Genomic DNA, 12,317 nt, shown 5'->3' with positions numbered 1-12,317 from the left:
GTTCTCACTCTTAGAACTAAACGTAATGATGTGTACGTTTAGTCTAGCTGACTTTCTCTTAGGATGTATAAAAGATTATTGCAATTGCTGGTATAATTGTGTTCTTTTCTAGTACCAAGTAGCACATCGCTTTATTATTTTTTGCCTACTGCCACTTCAATTCCTTTTAACCACTTTTTCCTTAAAATTTCAGCTTTGATTTACTTGCCCCCAGACATTTCCATTTTTATTTTATTTTTTTAAAATATGTCTTGCCCGGCCAGGCGTGGCTCAGCGGCTGAGCGTCCACCTAGGGTCCCAGGTGATCAGGGTTCGATTCCCCATCAGGGCACATGCTCAGGTTGCCGGCTCGAACCCCAGTTGAGGGTCTGCAGGAGGCAGCCGATCAATGACTCTCTCATCATTCATGTTTCTATCTCTCCTTCTCCCTTCCTCTCTCTAAAATCAATAAAGATATATTTTTTAAAAATGTCTTTATTGATTTCAAGGAGAGGAAGGGAGAGGAGGGAGAGAGAGAAACATCAATGATCAGAGAGTCATTGCTCGGCTGCCTCCTGCGCGCCCCCAACTGGGGATCGAGCTTGAAACCCAAGCATGTGCCCTGACCTGGAACCAAACCACCATCTCCTGTATCATAGGTCGATGCTCAACTGCTGAGCCATGCCAGCCGGGTGACATTCCCTTTTTTTAAAATGAATTTTATACTTGTCTTTATTTCCATGATTTCTGAAATGTTTCCAATGAAGTGATACAGTTTTAACAAATTTATTTTATGTTCTTTTATTTACTTATTTATTTTAGTATACCTAAAATATCAAACTTTATTTTTATTGCAATTTATTCTTCCCTAGCTTTATTGAGCGATATAAGTGATGTGATATATACCACCACACTGTGTATGTTTAGGGTGCACAATGTTGATGATTTGATATATGTTGTGAAATGATTACCATATATTTTTGTTCTTTTAGAATGTGACTGAAATTTTCTTCCCTTTTAGTAGCTTGTAGCAGTGGTCTCATTTATTACTAAATTTTCTCATTTCTGTATTTTTCGATTAATTGTTAGAGTTAGAGAGTCTTAGATATTATTTGAATCTCTGCTACCCAAGTTATTGCTCACCCCCGGCAAAAGTCCTTTCTTTACCATATTTAATCCAGCTTTTAGTCCCTATGATTGCTCTTTCCCAAGCTGATTCGTTTGAATCAGTTTTGCAAGTAAAATATCAAAAGGCCCTGTAGGAATTGCTTCATTATTAATGTCTAAATGTATAACATCTGCTGAGGCTTATTCATGCCTGGAGCTTTGTGCTCTCAAAACTCAGATTCCACGGTTGTCATCTCGTTTCTTAGCAAGTACCAAAATGGTTTAAAAACAGGCCGCATGCCTGGCCGGCCGTGGCTCAGTGGTTGAGCATCGACCTAGGATCCAGGAGATCGAGGTTTGATTCCCGGTCAGGGTCCATGCCCGGTTGCTGGCTCAATCCCCAGTTGGGGGTCTGTAGGAGGCAGCCGATCGATGACTCTCTCATCATTGATGTTTCTCTCTCTTTCTCTTTCTGAAATCAATAAAGATATATTTTTCAAAAACAAAGAAATAGACCACATGAGTCTCTGGGGCACCTTTCCAGAGGGTGCAGAGTAGAGGTATTTTAGGGTGGGGTTGTAACTTTGTAACTCATCGAAGAGGTGAGAAAATTTCAGCCATAGCAGAACACCCTCAGTGCTCACAGAGTAGGAAACCATTTCTAGGTGTTATTTTTGTTGATTTTTATTAAGAACTTTACAGTTATGTCAGTCTTTCACAGCCTCAGTTGTATGTTAAAATTTGATGAGTTTTCTATTTTATTGTGTAACACAATCTTTTGGGAACTGGGGAATTCAGAATCCTGTTCCTTCTTTCTGATTTCTGTTTTTATTCTTGTTTTCCTTTTCCTTCATTGGATTTATGTTCCATGATGTTTATTATGTTTATGAGGAGTTAGAAAGTAATATAGTCCTAGATTTGAATTTGTCTATTTATAACACTCAAAGGGACATCTGTGAGGAAGGGGGAAAGTTCAGTGTCCTCTTCTGTATGTTTGTAATGACTTATAATTGTAATAGATTTTTTTATAATGCTTTCATTTTTATCTGGCATTTTATTTGCACCAGGAAATTCATGAAACAATGATGGCAACACATGTGCTGGTGTTTGGTTTCAAGTAATGTGTGTGTCCAAGCAGATGACAGTCTAGACACTATTATCTCTCTCTTTAAGTGTAAATGATTTTGTAGTGGACAGTTCAGCTCCCCTGACTCACCCAGGTGGACCTAGTATTAATATTTGTCTTACATTTTTTTCAGACCTTTCTTATTGCATAATACAAGTACCTTATACAAAATGGTATGCCCTGATATGCTTTTTAAGGCTTCTTTAAAGTTCTAAAATACAATAGAAGAGTTTTACATATGACATTTGTATAGTTCAGAATTATTACAAGAACACACTCTTCATCACCAGTCAAAGGATTAAGAAATAGGACATTGCTAATACTGAAACCATCTGTGTATGTCCCTCTACCATCTCACCATCCCCCAAGAGTTAATGTCTTTCCTGAAGTTAGGATAATCATTTCCTTTCTCTTCTATAGAAAGTTTTACCCCTTCCATATGCATCCTTAATAATATAGTTGTTTTTTAATCCAACCCATAGGCTTTATTAAGATTTCACTCATTGTCCTACTTTGTCCTCTCTAGTGAGAATTTTTCAGGTCTAGGATCCAATCTAGGATCACCTGTTGCATTTCAACTGTCGTGCCTCTTTAGCTTTCCTTCATCTGGGTCAGTCTTAATCTTTCTTTGTTCTCTCAATTTTGACATTTTGAAGAGAAGGGGCCAGTTATTTTGTAGAATGTCCCTTGATTTAGGTTTGTGTGAGGCTTTGTTAGACTTAGGTTATGCATAGGTGGTAGGAATACCCTAGAAGTGACCCTGTGTTGCTCCAGGTGACCCTATCACGTTGCAGGTGATTGTGACTCATTCCCATATTGGTGATGTTAATTTTGATCTCCAAGTCCTGGACATGTCCTCCAAGTTTCTCTGCTATAAAGCTACTATTTTCCCCTTTGTAATAAAGTACTAACCTGTGGGGAGATTATTTGAAGTTTTGTGAATAATCCTGTTCCTTATAGTACACTGATGGCTCTTGCCTGAATCAAATTACAATAATAATTTTTGCCTGGCCGGGCGTGGCTCAGCGGTTGAGCTTCGACCTAGGATGCAGGCGATCGGGGTTCGATTCCCAGTCAGGGCACATGCCTGGTTGCGGGCTTGATCAATGACTCTCTCATCATTGATGTTCCTATCTCTCTCTCTCCCTCTCCTTTCCTCTCTCTGAAATCAATAAAGATATATTTTTTTAAAAAATTAAAATAATAATTTTTAAACTCTAGCATTCCTTCCGCATTTATTGGTAAACATTTTACTAACTTATTTACTTCCTGTCAATATGAATACATGGATTCCGATTTTATTCAGTAGGTTATAATACATTACTATTATTACTTATTTTGATGCTCAGATGTCCCAGATTCTTCCAGTGGGAGCTCCTTCAAGCTGGCTTCTGTGCTTGTCACTCTTTGGGCACAAGATGGTCCAGGCTTACTTTCTCAGTCCCAGCTCTGGACTCAGCCATTTTGCTAAAGTCCTGGTTCTTTTTAGTAGGAAATGGTATTAGAACCCAAGATCTGGAATCTAGGTGTGCTCATTGCCACTGAGGTGTCGTTGCTCAGGTCCTTTCAGTGGACAGGCCGGGGAAAATAACCATTTCATATCATTCTTGCCTTTCACCATTTTGTATTTGTAGCTCTTTTTCTCACCATGAGAAGCCTAGCTCACAACAAAATCAAAATCAATGTATTTACTCCTTTGCTCAGTGCTACAATACATATAAACTTGTTTCGGTATTACAATACCCACACTACTATTAACAATAAACCTACTAGCCTATTAAGTGAAATTTAAGTTCTCTTTATAGTTCTTTTGGTCCTTTTATCTTCAGACTGAGAGGAGTGAAATACTGTAGCCAAAAGTTATTTGGATTCATTCTTCCATTTTTCTTTAATATGGTTGTTACTCATTTGGTATCTCATTAAGTTGATTTCTTTCTGTTTGTATCCAACTTTGAATTAAAAAAAACAAAACCCAAAAACCTTGTTAATTTAATTTTTGGCATTTTAATTATGATGTATCTTTTATTAATTGATTTTTAAAGAGAGAAGAGGGGAGAGTGAGAGAGAAAGAGGGAAAGAGAGACACATTGATTTGTTCCACTTATTTATGCATTCATTGATTGATTCTTGTATGTGTCCTGACCAGGGATTGAACCTACAACCTTGGTGTATGGGGATGACATTCTAAGCAACTGAGTACCCTGACAGGGCAATGATCTGTGCTGGTATAGACCTCTTTGGGTTCATCTTGTTTGGGACTGTCCACTCTTCCTGGATTTCCATTTCCTTCATCAGGTTGGGGAAGTTTTGAGTCATTATATCTTTAAATAGGTTTTCTGTCCTTTTTGCTCTCTCTTCTCTATCTAGAACCCCTATGATTCAAATGTTGGTACTGTTGACATTGTTCCAGAGGTCCCTTAAACTAGCCTCAGATTTTAAAATTTGCTTTTCTTTTTATTGTTCCAATTGGGTGTTTCCAATACCTTGCCTTCCAAATCGCTAGTCGGATTATCTGCCTCATCTAATCTGCTATTGATTCCATGTAATGTATTCTTCATTTCAGTTGTTGTGTTCTTCATTTCTAGCTGGTTCTTTATGTTTTCTCTCTCATTTTTTATGTTTCCTATCTCTTTGTGTAAGTTTTCACTGAGATCAATGAGCACCTTATAACCAGTGTTTTGAACTCTATCTGATAGATTGGTTGTGTCTGTTTTTTTTTGGTTCTTTCTCTGGGGTTTTGTCCTGGTCTTTTGTTTGGTACATATTTCTCTGTATTCTCACATTTTGGCTGTCTCTCTGTGTTTGTTTATATGAATTAGGTGCAGCAACAACCTTTCCTGATTTTGAAGGAGTGACCTTGTGTAGTAGCTACTCCTTTGTAGACTGTGTGTCCTGGGGGTTTTGGGCAGGCCAGCTGAAGCTGGAGCATGGGTGGGCCATAGCAGTGGGGAGGGGCAAGACTTACCAGGGCCTGGACCTATAGCTGGAGTAAGGACAGGGTACACTGGAACCTGGAACTGAAGCTGGAGCAGGTTTGAGTTGTCAGGATTCCCAGAGTGTGGTCTGCAGGAAGTCCTGGGGATAAGCCACAGCTGCTGGAGCTGTAGGTAGTGCCTTGTGAGTTGAGTTGAGTTGAGTTGAGTTGAGTTGAGTTGAGCTGAGCTGAGCTGAGTTGAGTGGAATCCCTGGGGCAAGTTAGGCTGCTGGAAGCTGGGGCTGGATCAGGATGCAAGGGATCTGTTTCTGTGTGGTCTCTCCCTCTCTCACTTTCGTTATGTAGAAGCTGTGCATTGTTTTAATTTTTAAATTATTACTGAGTTTTTCCAACTTTATTGCAGTATAATTAACAAATACATGTGTAAGATATTTAAAACATACAATGTGATGATTTGTTATGTGTACAGTATATTATATGTACATTATAAAGAATTCCCCTCATCGAGTTAATTAACATATCCATCATCTCACATATTTACCTTTCTTTTTTGTAAGAACATTTAAATACTACTTTTTTAGCAAATTTCAATTATACACTACAGAGTTACCAACTATGTTGTCACCATGTTATACATTAGATCCTCAGCCCTTAGTCATCTTGTAATTAAAAGTTTGTATTACCATGTTACTAACCTCTCCCTATTTCTCCCACTCTCCTAGCCCCTGGCAATCACTTGTCTATTCTCTATTCTATGCGTTTGACTTTTATTTATTTTTTAGATTGCACATATACGTGGTACCCTGCAATTTTTACCTTTGTATGATATATTTCACTTAGCATACTTCTCATCCGGTTCATTCATCTGGTTGCAAATGACAAAGTTTCTACTTTTTTTAAAGTTGGATAATATTGCATGATATATATTGCATTATTTAAAACCCATTTTTCTGTGGGCAGGCACTTAGGTTGTTTCCTTACCTCCATTATTGAGAATAATACTGTACCTCATTGAGGTAATAAATCATTGTGGTTTTGATTTGCATTTTCCTGATGATTACTGATAATTAATACTTTTTCATGTACCTGTTCGCCATTTGTGTTGTTGGAAAGATACTCTTCTCAACCTCCCTGCGTATACATACAGAAGTCTGTATCATTTGTTCTTCAGTAGTTTTTTCATGATATGTTTTAGACATTTTGTCATTTCAGAATGGGATATATTTTTTAAAAATATATCTTTATTGATTTCAGAGAAAGCGCGGGAGAGGGCAAGAGAGAAATAGGAACATCAATGATGAGAGAGTCATTGATCTGCTGCCTCCTGCACGCCCCCGACTGGGGATCGAGCCCACATCCCGGGCACGTGCCCTGACTGGGAATCGAACTTCGATCTCCTGCATCCTAGATCAATGCTCAACTGCTGAGCCACACCTGGCCAGGCTAGAACAGGGTATTTTAATGGCTACTTAGAATTCCATTCTACAGATATATCACACTATACTTTATTCACCCAGTCCTGTATAATTTTGAAATATTGGCTGTTATGATGAAGCTCAAACAAGCCTTCCGTAAACATTCTCATGTATATTTTTATTAAAGAGAACTCTAAATCTCGAAATGTTTTAAAATTATTAGTTTTACTAAAAAGGGAGAACTGAGGAGAAATTTCCAGCATTGTAGTTATCTATGGAAAAATAGGAGGAAAGAGGGTAAATCCATCCTGGTGTAATATTGGTGTGTAGTACCTCTTAGCTTCAGGACTCTGCCAGGAAGTGCTTATTTTGGTTCATCTTCCTGTCTTGCCAAGATTGAATCATGCATTGAAAGGAGTTAGATTAAAAAGCAACAAAAAGAAGACCAAAGCTCAGTTATGGGGAAGGATGACACAGAGGCAGTGGTACTGGGTCCTGCGGACTGTTTTGCAGGAGGCAAGAAAATACAAGTACATCTAACATAACGTTCCTAACCAATCCTGACATTTTAAGAGTCTGGTTCCAGAAGAGCCACCTTCCGAAAACAAATATTGGAAAAACTGACATTTAGAAAGGAGGACACTCTATTCCTTTATTCTAAAATAACATTTACAAATGAATACAACAGAGTTGGAGAATCTTTCCAGATTAACTCACCATGTAAGACCTGTGTTTCTTTTTCAAAAAAGTTCATTCGTGTGTTTATTCATCTTTTATTCTTAAGATAAACATCCAACTTTTAAAATGAAAATTTTCAAACATAAAACAAGTTGAGAGAATAATACTTGAAATTTTCTGCAATAAACACCATTATACCTATGATCTTAATTCAATAGTTCTCTTTTTTTTTTTTTTGTTTTAATGTGTATGGGCCCTTGGAAGGTTGTAGATATCATCATTAGAGTTGTGGTTTTTGGTGTTTTGTTTTTAGTATGTCTTTATTGATTTCAGAGAGAGGAAGTGAGAGGGAGAGATAGGAACATCAATGATGAGAGAGTCATTGATTGGCTGCCTCCTGCATGTCCCCCACTGGGGATGGAGCCCGCAACCCGGGCATGTGCCCTGACCCCGAATCGAACCTCGATCTCCTGGATTCTAGGTTGGTGCTCAACCGCTGAGCCACACCAGACGGGCAGAGTTAAGTGTCTTAATAAGACCATTCCAGACAATCATAATACCATTATTAGAATTCCCTGATATTAGCTAATATCTATTCTAAGATTTGTCCCCAAAGCAAAACACACATTTTGAGCCTAGAAGACAATCACCAAGACCAAAGTCCAAGATGAGGAGACAGCAATGCAAACAAAGTTCAATCAATTGATATGATAAATATCTGTGCAGAGATAGTAAAGGAAGGAATGTTCAGTTTTATCTGAGTAAGGCTGGTGTAGAGAAAAAAAAAAAGGGCAGCTTGATTCTATCACCTGGGTGATTGTTAAGAAATACTTGATTCCACAGATCACCTTTCTTCTAGTTCTCAGTGTTTTGGGGCAAATTGGGGAGGGACAGTTGAATGACGAAAGGTCATTCTATGTTTAAGTTGCTTATTGAGACCAGACAGGCTGCTTCTAGTAACCTAGGGGAAGCAAGGCTGGAGGTGGGGGTGGTGTGGGAGTAGTGTTGTTGCTAGAGACATTCTGTAAAATTGGCCAAGGCTAGGAACTGGAGGCCCTACTTGCTGGACTGAAAAATGTGAATTTTGCTCTGGGGATTAATAGTTTCCAGGTTCCCTTACCAAGCTGCTGTTTGAATCTTTATAGAATTTTTACCTTCAGACGTAAGGGAATGTTGCAAGAGTTAGTTTAGAATCTTTATTTTCTGGGGTAATGTTGATGTTTAGCCAGGTGCAGCGTGGAATACAGCCTAAAGCAACACGATTTGCATTTAAAAAGAACCCCTTAAATAACTGCAGTGTATAATACTTGAAATTTGGGTAGTACTACTAAGAAACTGACTTTGTGATTTTATTTTATTTTAATTAATTTAAATTTTAAAATGGAGGTAAAGTAAAATATTTTTCAATTAAATACAACTTGTTTTGGTGTCACTACATTTTACATGGTTACCATTGAAAATTTCGCTTGATCTGAGATTTATTATGTGTGAAATACACATTGAGTTTCATAGACTTCATATTAAAAAAGTAAAATATCAGATGCTTTTTCTTATATCAATTTCATGTTGAAATAATATTTTCTTCATGGTGGCTTATTTCTTCTGTTTCTTTTTACTTCTAACAACTGTTAGACTGTGGTCTCCATAAGATCTGGAACCTTTTCTCTCCTGTGGTACTCTATAAATATTTGATGAAAGAATGCACTGGAGAAGAAGCAGTGGGAATGGGGAATGCAGGATGGATGGGAGAGGTTTTAAGGAAAACTGACGTTGGAGGCTAAAGTTGGTTCTTGATCATATGAGGCTCCTCAGAAGACATATGGGTTATAAGGTGGATTTTGAGGTTAAAGCAGATTTGAGGAAGTAGTAACTAGGTAATTTTTAAACATGGTTGAGTTTTGATTTCCTTGTGAAGATGTCCAGCTGGTAGACCACTGAGTTTGAAGTTTAAGAGAAAGATCTCATCTTGATGTGGGAGTCATCGGCAAACAGATGTTGGCTTAAAGCAAGTATGTAGCCTGTGGGGAAGGAGCCAGAAGGGAAAGATTTACAGATCTTGAAACTTTATCTCTAGAATGCTCTGTTTCAGTTAGGAATGTGTAAATACTTCTGTGCGCATCACCACCGGCTAAGTGCTGAATAAATTCTCAGTATTCTTGGAGCTTATGTTTTTAGAAATCCTAGACAGAAATAGACATTACTTTTTTCTTCAAGGGGGAAAATTGGAGGAACAGACTAGAGACCCAGGCCACATGGACACTATGGAAAGAACTGAAAGTTGAAATTTTTTTTGGTGTCTTGTAAGATCATGAATGAACTAGTTATCTGTTGCCTTCTGGAATGAGTTAGATAAGGCAAGTTCTGTGAGTATTATCTCTGATCATGATGAGAGAGCATTCTAAACATAATGAATGATAACAGGATTTGTCACGGGACAAACCTTCTGAAATCTTGAGCATTTAAATGTCATTAAACAAAACAAAACAAAACTAAGGCATTTGGAGGCTGCCCTCGAGATGAGCCTTGTTGGGATAAGTGCATATAAACAATATTTGTAAATCTAGAGTGACTGAGTCTTGTTTGATTGAATTAGACAATCTTCAACTTGTTTTGTTTTCCAATTGTTTTTTAAATAAATGTGACAATTCATCCTGGGGTATTATTTAATACCAATAAGTTTTCACTGAATCTTAGTCCCCTAATTATATGAAACTGAAATTTTTGAGGAAAAGGGTTAGGAAAAAGGTAAAACATAACAGGGCTATCCAGAAATAAGGAGTGTTATATAGTCCAAGGAACAGTTGAAGGAAAAATAGACAGTGACCTCTGACCACATCTTCAAGAAGTAGATTTTATTTTATTTTATTATTTTTTGAATTTACCTTTATTGAAGAAGTAGATTTTAAATTGGGTTCTAATTTCACCCACTTTCCTTAATAACTTTGTATGCACCCAGTGTTCATATACTTTGGACATATGGTAAAAATATTTTGAATAGCAATACTCTGCTGCTACAACTCGCAGAAGACAAGTAGGCCATTGGGTTCACAAAAACAACAATTCTCACAATCTGAGAAAAGAAACTACCATAGGAATTGTGTTGTTCTTTTAAGTTCTAATCATCTATGGTAATCTTAGGTCAGTAAACATTAGCAAATATTAGTAACTAATGGACTTGGTGAGAATGTTAATACTTACTGCTAAAATTATGTGTAGAGCACTGCCTTGGGGTTGAACATTAGGATATTATTAGACCTCTGGTTTGAGTCCTGGCTCTGAAAGTATTGATTTGACATTAACTAACCTTTCTAAAACCTTATCAGAACCTTTCTTATCAAAAAATGGAGATAATAGTGCTACTCATCTCTGGAGGAAAAGCAAAAGAAATAATTCCTATAAAGTGGTTCTGTTGATGCATGGCAAGTAGTAAATGCTCAATACATAAATAATGGCTATTAATAAATATTCTCATAATTGTGGATTTGAGCCTAAAATTACTAGGTTTTTGTTACATGTTGAAGGACAGGTAGAAAAGATCTACTTAACATGTATTTTTACATTACAGTTCTTTCTCACACATATTATGGGTTTTTTCCACACATGTAAATACATGGTTTCATTTAAACCTCAGAGTAGATCTGTTCAGTAAGTACTATTACTAGTCCTGATTTATCTTAAGGAAACTGGCTCAAAGAAGCTTCACACAGCAAGGATTTGCTCTAGGCCACATGGTTGGTGAGATATGGAATTGGGCGGGTAGCCAAAGTTTGTTTGATTCCAGTAAAGCCTGCATTCTTAAAAAATAACATGAAACATTAAGGTATACGAAAAGTATAAGGAGTTATACACTGAACACCAGAGTCAGTTATTAACTTGAAGCATGGATAGGAGAGTTCATGAAAGGGCTGTGGGTTTCAGTTGAGAATCCTTGAAGGAGCAGGCTCAGGGACATGCCTGCAGTCCAGGGAGAGCAGTGAGGATGCCTGAGAAAGAAGCTCCAGGGCTGACTTGCAGATCATAGAGATTCAGCTGAAAGTCTTGAGGGTCTATAAAAATGCAGATTAAATCATTGGTCTTTAAGGAATGATTGGATTTGGCAAGTGAGGACTCCCAACCCAGGGGGTGGGGGGTGGGGGGTGGGGGGTGGGGGGTGGGGGTGAGGGTTAGGTAGCCATTTAAGATCCCAATGAGGAGGGAATTTGATAGGATGATAGCTTGAGGCAGATTTGGGGTCTGGAAGGTTTTTGTCTTTTTCACTGGTGGTCATTCTATGTACTGTTTCATAACTCCAGAGGAAGAGGGCCAGAGACATGGACACCTGTGACTAGAGAGGTTTTGTTCTTCTATCAGTCATATTTTCCACACACCTGGAACCAACCTTCAATTTACCTGTTTTTTTGATTAATTAGAAGTGGTCCCTCCCTCTAGTAACTGGTGTCCCCTCCTCTTTTGCCCCACCCTCAAGTTAAAAGATTTACTTTGGATTGTAATACTCTGTGACCGAGTGAGAGTAGAGTTTTGTTCAGGATAGGAGTTTAAAAATTAGAGCAGAAAAGAAGCCTGGGTGTGGTGCACAGAAATGAGAAACTTCTGAACTCTCTGTCATGGTTCCTATTGGGTCCAGGCAGGACATAGACCAAAGGCCTTCTTACAGCACCAAGGTAGGTCAGGTGGGAAGGAGTGCTGCTGACCCAGCCCCTTAGATGCTCTCCCTCCCCTTTCAGGCCAACTGGTCCTGCCTTTCTATGGTCTTTGAACCCCTAATCAGGTGGCTGTAGGCAAACTAGAGAAGCAGAAATCATAGGCAGAACTCAAAGAGTATTAGAGCTGCAAAACCTGGTAGACTAGGTGTCTTCTTTTTATGCCCTAAAAAAGGCAAAAGAGAACTTAACGTCTGGAATTCTGGACTTAGACAATTTCTAGGAATATAAGGTAGCTGCTTTGTGGGTCCCCTTTGAAGGCAGAATTTGTGTGTGTTAAGATTTTATTTTAGAATTTCTTTGGGTGGTTCCTTGGTGAGTAGCTGGCTCATCGTTCCTTTTGATTTTAATTTGGTTTTGTTAGCAAGTAGTTGTGG

At 38.0% G+C, this 12,317-nt stretch overlaps 1 protein-coding gene across 8 annotated transcripts in view; it reads left to right on the top strand.

Moving 5' to 3' along the window:
- Positions 1-12,317, top strand: part of TET1 (tet methylcytosine dioxygenase 1) — a 112,762-nt gene that overhangs the window by 50,736 nt on the left and 49,709 nt on the right. The window lies entirely within an intron of this gene.

Source organism: Miniopterus schreibersii (assembly GCF_964146895.1).
Source record: "Miniopterus schreibersii genome assembly, chromosome: 14".
Classification (NCBI taxonomy): domain Eukaryota; kingdom Metazoa; phylum Chordata; class Mammalia; order Chiroptera; family Miniopteridae; genus Miniopterus; species Miniopterus schreibersii.
The sequence above is the reverse complement of the archived record's forward strand: the minus strand, read 5'-3'. Positions and strand labels throughout refer to the sequence as shown.